Source organism: Culex pipiens, chromosome 2 (assembly GCF_016801865.2).
Source record: "Culex pipiens pallens isolate TS chromosome 2, TS_CPP_V2, whole genome shotgun sequence".
NCBI classification, from domain to species: Eukaryota; Metazoa; Arthropoda; class Insecta; order Diptera; family Culicidae; genus Culex; species Culex pipiens.
In genome coordinates this window covers 201396223-201403955 of record NC_068938.1, presented here as the reverse complement: position 1 = coordinate 201403955, position 7733 = coordinate 201396223, and positions in this window count along the sequence as shown.

Sequence of the window (7733 nt, the reverse complement as noted above, 5' to 3'; positions counted from 1 at the left end):
TATCTTATTCAAAATTTTAAGACTTTAACAAATTTCAGAAAAAAGTATTATTGTTGTAGAAAGAAGCACAAATATTTCAGAAACCAGAAACCAAACTCAAATTGGAGAATTTAAAGCTCACAAAACGCAATCAAAACCATCATCATCTTCAGGTTGGTTAGAATGGGGGCGGTGATCGCATTAAGCTCTGCTCTGCCACCGGGGTTCCGGGGGTGTGCTTTTCCACCCCCAATCATCGTCCAACACCAAACCTTGAAGCTCGAAGCTCTTCGTAAAGTGTTCAGCACCAGCTCCGGCCTGGCCGGGCTGAATAAAAGTGGACACAATAATACGAAAACGAGCTCCACCATCAAGGATCTCTCTCTGCTCTGTTGGCCAGGACCAGGAAAGACAGAAATCGTGTGCCCCGCAGGAGAATGGAATTATAAAAGGACACGTTCAACGTCGTCCTTAAACCTTCTTTGCTGCACTGAATTGCTGTGTGCGGGATTTACTTCAGAAGAGGATTCACTGGGGAAAAAGTTTTTTTTGCACTTAAAAAAAAAGTTTTGAAATTAATCTAAATAAATAATTTGAACATTTTTGAAGTAATTTTTATGTTATTGGAAAAAAATTACTAAAATCATAACCTCATTGTCTCTGGGAAGGATTCAATTCCTTGCAGCGCGAGATAGTGATAGCGAGAAAGTGAGAAAGAAACAGCAACAACAACAAAAAGAAAAGTAGAGTAGGAGCTTTTGTGAGCTTCTTATTTTTTAATGAATCAGTTTTCCACCTCCGGCTCCTTCCGGCATCCGGTGTCCGAGAAACTATAAATAATTATTTGCTTCGTTTCTTTGGCCTTCTTTTTTTCTTTCTTTTTAATTTCTACCCACTCTCTGTTTCTCACTGGGCAGCGGCCGGACGGGCTCAGGCAGGAGTTCACACATTCAATATTTAGTGGGCGTCGTTGGTGTTGTTCTTTCCTTTTAGCGATATCATTTCATCTTTTTGTTTCATTTTTTTATAATAGAAATGCGATTGTATTAATGTGTTGCATAAGATACCATTTAAAAGAAAATCATTGAATTAATAATGTAAAAAAATAACTATTTGAACTATTTGCTCAGAAGTCTCAAACGTAAACCAAAAAAAAATTAAAATGTAAAAAACCAGCAATGTACAAAACCCCAAAGTTATCCTAATAACAATAAAATATATAAAAAAATCTGTAAAGTACTTTTCGATTGTAAATTCAATTTTGCATTAAAAAATAATGTCAAACTTGTTTTTGCATGAAACTTTGATTTTTTCCAAAAATCACTATTTTTTCAAAAATTCATAGCTCGGCGGCAGATTTTTTGACCATGTTTCTCTATGGCTCAAAAGTTGCGGATTTTTGTCCCCTAAAACATATCGAACAATCTCGAAAATCAAAAAATACGTATTTTGGGAAATTGAGTTTTAGTGAACAAAAAGTTGATTAAAAAATCTGCAATTTTTTTTTCCCTGTACCTATTTTTTTCTCAATAGTCCTCAACATTACCTACAACTTTGCCGAAGACACCAAATTGATCAGAAAATTCACTCAAAAGTTACAGCTGTTTGAATATTTACATACCATTTTTGTATGGACAGCTGCCAAAATTGTATGGAGACTTGTATGGGTAAACCAATGACGCAAAATAGCTTATTTGAGGGGGAAGGCCCCCACAAAGTTTGAGCCAAATCAAAAAATACAAAAAATAAAAATGGTTGAAATCGGCCGATTTCGTAGAGAGTTGCTCTTACAAAAAAATACTTTACAATTTGTTTAATAAAATGTATCATTTTTAAGTTATATCCTTTTTAAGCCTAAAACGGATTATTCAATATTTTTAAAATAGTGTTTATTTTTTGCCATTTTTTAAGTAATTCTTTTAGAAGTTGAGAAAATTATCCGTTATTTTCTCAATGGACTTTCGAAAAAATAGGGTTGTCATCAAAAAAGACCTAAATTATTCAAGGAAAACTATTCAGGCATACAAAATACGGGCAAAAATAATTGAATAAGGGTTTTCTAAGAGTCAAAATGTTATGATCTTTTATTTCGAAAGATGATACAAAGACAAATAATAAAAAAACGAACATTTATTTATTAAATTTTACAATTTTTCCGATAAACAATGTATTACAAATTTTTAAATTGAAATAATGTTTAAAAATTCTTAAATATGAATTTTTAAAACATTCCAAAGAAATAAATGTATTTGGTAAAATTGTAAGGTTATTTTATTTTTTTTATGCGTTTAAGTAGACAAAAAGTGCCAACTTTTTAACTATAGGGTACGATGGACGTTTTGTCTTTGTGCAAATTAGGCCGTTGCAAATATTTTTCAAAGTTTATGTCGCCCCTCTCCAAAATTGGAAGAATAGGAGTCTAATCAACTGAATATGTGTTAAAATGCATTATTCTGCATTGATAATCATATTATGCATGCTTGGGAACGTTTAAATTTTTTTTGAATATTTATGAAATTTTAATCAAAAACATATTTTTGAGGCAAAAAAAAACTTCAATACTTAGATACTTTTTTAAAACTTATGATTGCAAAACAACTCGACAAGTGTATAATGAGCAATTCTCTGAGATTTCGGTAATTCGATTTTTTTTGTATTTTTTAATCCGGCTGAAACTTTGTTGGTGCCTTCGGTATGTCCAAAGAAGCCATTTTGCATCATTAATTTGTTCATATAATTTTCCATTGAGAAATTAAAAGTGAGAGTGTGTGCGTGCAACATTGAGTTAAACTTTTCAAAGTTCCATGGAAACCTTCACAGCAACTGCACAGAAAGTTTAACTCCATGTTGCACACACTCTCACTTTTAATTTCTCGATACAAATTTGGCAGCTGTCCATACAAAAATGATATGTGATAATTCAAAAATCTGTATCTTTTGAAGGATTTTTTTGATCGATTTGGTGTCTTCGGCAAAGTTGTAGGTATGGATATGAACTACACTGAAAAAAATGATACACGGTAAAAAAAATTTCGGTGATTTTTAATTTCACTTTTTGTCACTAAAACTTGATTTGCAAAAAAAACTATTTTTTTTATTTACTGATATGTTTGAGAGGACATAAAATGCCAACTTTTCGGAAATTTCCAGAATGGGCAAAAAATCTTTGACCGAGTTATGATTTTCTGAATCAATACATTTTTTTTGAAATATTTGTCACAAAAAAATTTCAACTTAATTTTTCGATATAAAATCAAATTTGCAATCAAAAAGTACCTCAGTGAACTTTTGATAAAGTGCACCGTTTTCAAGTTATAGCCATTTTTAGGTAACTTTTTTAACATTCCAACGCCCAAGGCTCCAAAAAAGTTGGAACGGTAACTTCAACTCAATGGAACTCGGGCATAACTCAACCAATCAAGATGATTCTTCTTTCCAGTGATTTTTTAGGATCTCTTGATGATTCTAGAACTTTGCAGAACTTAATTTGATCAAATCTGTAATTTTTGCGATAAAAAACATCGTTCCAACTTTTTTTTTTCGGGTGCAAAAAAAAATTCACCAAAAATTCCGCGGAGGCAGTCGTTTTCAAAAAAGGGTGGAACGATGTTTTCGGTCGCAGAAATTACAGATTTGATCAAATTAAGTTCTGCAAAGTTCTAGGATCATCTAGACATTCTTACAAATTACTGGAAACAAGAACCGTCCCGATTGGTTGAGTTATGCCCGAGAACCAGCGAGTTGAAGTTACCGTTCCAACTTTTTTGGGAGGCTTGGGCGTCCGTGTAAGTTGGACATGCGTTGGGCGTTCCAGTGTTAAAAATAGTCGCAGCTTTAATTTGTTTAAATTGCCCATGTTTGCCCACCTTTGAAAAAGGTATTTTTGAAAAGCTGAGAAAATTCTCTATATTTTGCTTTTTTGAACATTGTTGATACGACCCTTAGTTGCTGAGATATTACCATGAAACGAAACTATTGGCACTACGCCCCCCGGGGCATGGCCTTCCTCTAACGTGGGATTTCTGCTCCAGCGCCTCTGACGAGACAGGAGAAACCGGGACCGACGTTTTACTTCACCATCCGATAGAAGCTCAGTGGATAAGGCGGGAATCGAACCCGCGTCTCATAGCATCATCGGGATCGGCAGCCGAAGCCGCTACCCCTGCGCCACGAGACCCACATGCATTACCATGCAAAGGTTAAAAAACAGGAAAATTGATGTTTTCTAAGCCTCACCCAAACAACCCACAATTTTCTAATGTCGATATCTCAGCAACTAATGGTCCGATTTTCAATGTTAAAATATGAAACATTCGTGAAATTTTCCGATCTTTTCTAAAAAAATATTTTCAAACATTTAAAATCAAGACTAACATTTCAAAAGGGTGTAATATTGAATGTTTGAAAAATAACCTGAAAAAAATATTTCATCAGAGCAATCTGACCATTTTTCAAAACAACTTTTGAATGATGTGCTTTTAATTTAGAAATGCCGTTAAGACTTTTTGGTTGAAATGATTTACATTTGAAGAAAACTTTCTAAGATTCTGCAAAATTCCTTTGAACTGACTCCACTTGAGATCAGCAAACAATTCCATCATTTCTCTGCACAGTTTCCCAACTCCTTGCGGCAATGCAACGCTGTCTCGCGCGCGCACTAATCTGCAATGAAACAATTTTTAATTAATTTATTTTCCGCTGCAGCAGAACCAAGTGGAAGGGGGGCCGAGTGCCACCAAAGTCAAACGATCTTTCCCTCGCAAACACGCACAGTTTTAACTTCCAAGTAGCTGAGCTGCCTCCGGGATAGAAACTCTACTCCACTCTCTACTCACTCTTTACGCCGCCAGCGCAGACAAACTGACTGCTGCTGACTTTTCCAGTAGTGTGGGAGAGACTAAACTTGTTCTCGGAAACTAAACTGCTACTATCTGCCGGTGCAAACATCTTCAACTAGTTACCGTATCAAATTATACAAAGTACTTACTTTTTCTTCTTTCCCCTTTTTCTTTCTGTACTGGTGCTCATCCGGATTAAAAGACCATCCCCTTCCACCCAACTTTTCACCGTTTTTCCCACCCAAAAGAAAATTGTTGCTCGAGGGCTGCTGAAAAGGAAAATTTTAACAAAAAACAGCACGAAACTTGCCTCACTGCTGCGAAGCAGGATTTTAAGGTGGGTGGGTATCCTTAACACATAGACAAAAACAGTTTCAAATGCTGTGCGCGCGCGTGGGTGGATGCTGTTAATAGTTGGAGGATCCCGGTGTCGTTATTGTGTTGATGTTTCTCAATGTTGAGCTGGGGCTGGGCTGAGCTCGCAGTATGTTTTTGCTGCGCTAGCTTCACTGGGTGCTTTTGTAATGCTGTGAAGGCTAGTTTGGCCTACATTTGGCAATGCTAACGAAAATTTTTAACAGCGCAGTCAAAGCTAGATCTTTTCTCAAAATTCGAAATCATTCAATTGAATAAACTTCTTCGCTCTTTCCCAAAAAAAAGGCGATTCACAAAAAAAGCCTCATTTTTCACTCCAACCTCCCTGCGAGCCTGACTTTTTCACGCAACTTTTCCTGGGATGGACGTGTTGATGTCGACGGGGTCTTGCTTCTTGGTTCGGTGGCAACACGGTGGATAAATTGTCAAAAGCTAAAATCATCACGTTTTGTTGTCGTTCTACCAGCCCAAAACCCCTCCCCTCCTCCCCATCATCATCATAAAGAGCAGCAATAGTCTGAATAGAGGAGGGAACTGGAAAAGTAGAGGAAGTAGGAGGAAAATTTTCTGTTTAAAAGAGTCCTCCTCTCGCGAAATAAGGTCGACAGTTTTACATCGCCTGAAAAGAGCCTATTCACACGGCCTCAACTGAAAAGAAGAAGGTTGAAAAAGGAGGGTTTGAGAGGAAATTTTCCTTCTGCAAAAAAGCTCCAAGAACACGAGCCCAACCGAGCGAGGCCATACATTATTGTGCGCTGTGATGTGATGTGTGTCGCGTGGAGCCTATATTTTTCACACCATTTTCCACCGAGCTTTTTTTTTCTTTCTTTTCACGTTTTATTCTGCGTTTCTGCCAGCTGGATGACAGTTTTTTTTCTACTTTTTGTAAGGAGAATGTGCGAGTTTTCGTACTTTTGAGTGAAATTTTGCGCCGAAGAGAAATATTATTTTTGGTAAAGTTGATTCAATTTCTAAGAAACTATTCGAAATTCGCCCACCCAAAAGGCTTCTTAAGATTTATTTTTGTATTTTTGTATTTTTGTATTTTTGTATTTTTGTATTTTTGTATTTTTGTATTTTTGTATTTTTGTATTTTTGTATTTTTGTATTTTTGTATTTTTGTATTTTTGTATTTTTGTATTTTTGTATTTTTGTATTTTTGTATTTTTGTATTTTTGTATTTTTGTATTTTTGTATTTTTGTATTTTTGTATTTTTGTATTTTTGTATTTTTGTATTTTTGTATTTTTGTATTTTTGTATTTTTGTATTTTTGTATTTTTGTATTTTTGTATTTTTGTATTTTTGTATTTTTGTATTTTTGTATTTTTGTATTTTTGTATTTTTGTATTTTTGTATTTTTGTATTTTTGTATTTTTGTATTTTTGTATTTTTGTATTTTTGTATTTTTGTATTTTTGTATTTTTGTATTTTTGTATTTTTGTATTTTTGTATTTTTGTATTTTTGTATTTTTGTATTTTTGTATTTCCTCCTAGGCCTAAAATCTTCTCGGATAAACTTTGCAAAAGAGAAAAAAAAAAGAACCTCATTGAAAGATGTCCTCTTTCCACGTCTCGCTGCGCTGGTCGAATTTTGCATTTCACGTGGGTCGTACACGTGGCCAGGTGCTGGTGCTGGCCCAGGCAAACACATCCTTGACGCGGCACCACCACTTCAATTGAAAGGTGTTTTTTTTCCCCGACGATGATTCCTGGCAGAGAGGCCCAGTTTTTCCACCAGCAGAGCAAGTTTTTTTTCGCTTGCTTGCTTCATTATATGAGGAAAACCGAGAGCTAAATAAGCTTGAAAGTGGGCGCGTGCAAGCGTTTTCCCTCATACTTTGAGAGGGGGAGAAAGGAAGGAGGGGAGCTCAGGATGATCCTGCGCCGAAGGATAAGGCAATTACCTGATGGTTATTTTCACTCTTGGTGACGATGAGGACGACTAAAAAGTGCGAAAAGAAAACGACGGAGCAATCTTTCATGTTGTTTTTTTGTTTTCTCTCGGCTGGGGACTCTTGAGTTGTTGCTGGGGGGAGAAGCGACTGTGAATGATGTATCCTTTTTTTGAATCCCAGATCGGGCACTGTCCCTGATATGGTGGTCCCATATGAGAAGAGTGATGTTTGTGCCAATAAAATGGAACAGTTTCAACCCAATTAATTGGAAAAAAAGAATTTGAATCAGAAGTTCTGAATTAAAGGCAAATAACAAAATTTCAACAGCTGAATAATTCACGCTGTGTTTGATACAAAGTAAAAAATAATAAAAACCAGTGAATCGGAAATTACACTTCAATATGCCTCAAATCATTTTTTCAGGGAACTTTTCAAAATCAGAAATTCTTGAAATCCGGGAATTTTCATATTATTTCGGTTTTCCCGAAATTGAAAAAAAAAATCATAATTTGGTCTGAAAAAACACTGACAACAGTGTAACAGTTGAAAACTTAGCAAACGATTGGATTTTATAGAATTCATATTCATAGAGAGCGTAAATCAGCATTAATTTGGCTTGCCAAAGTTTTTTTTTTTGTTAAATTT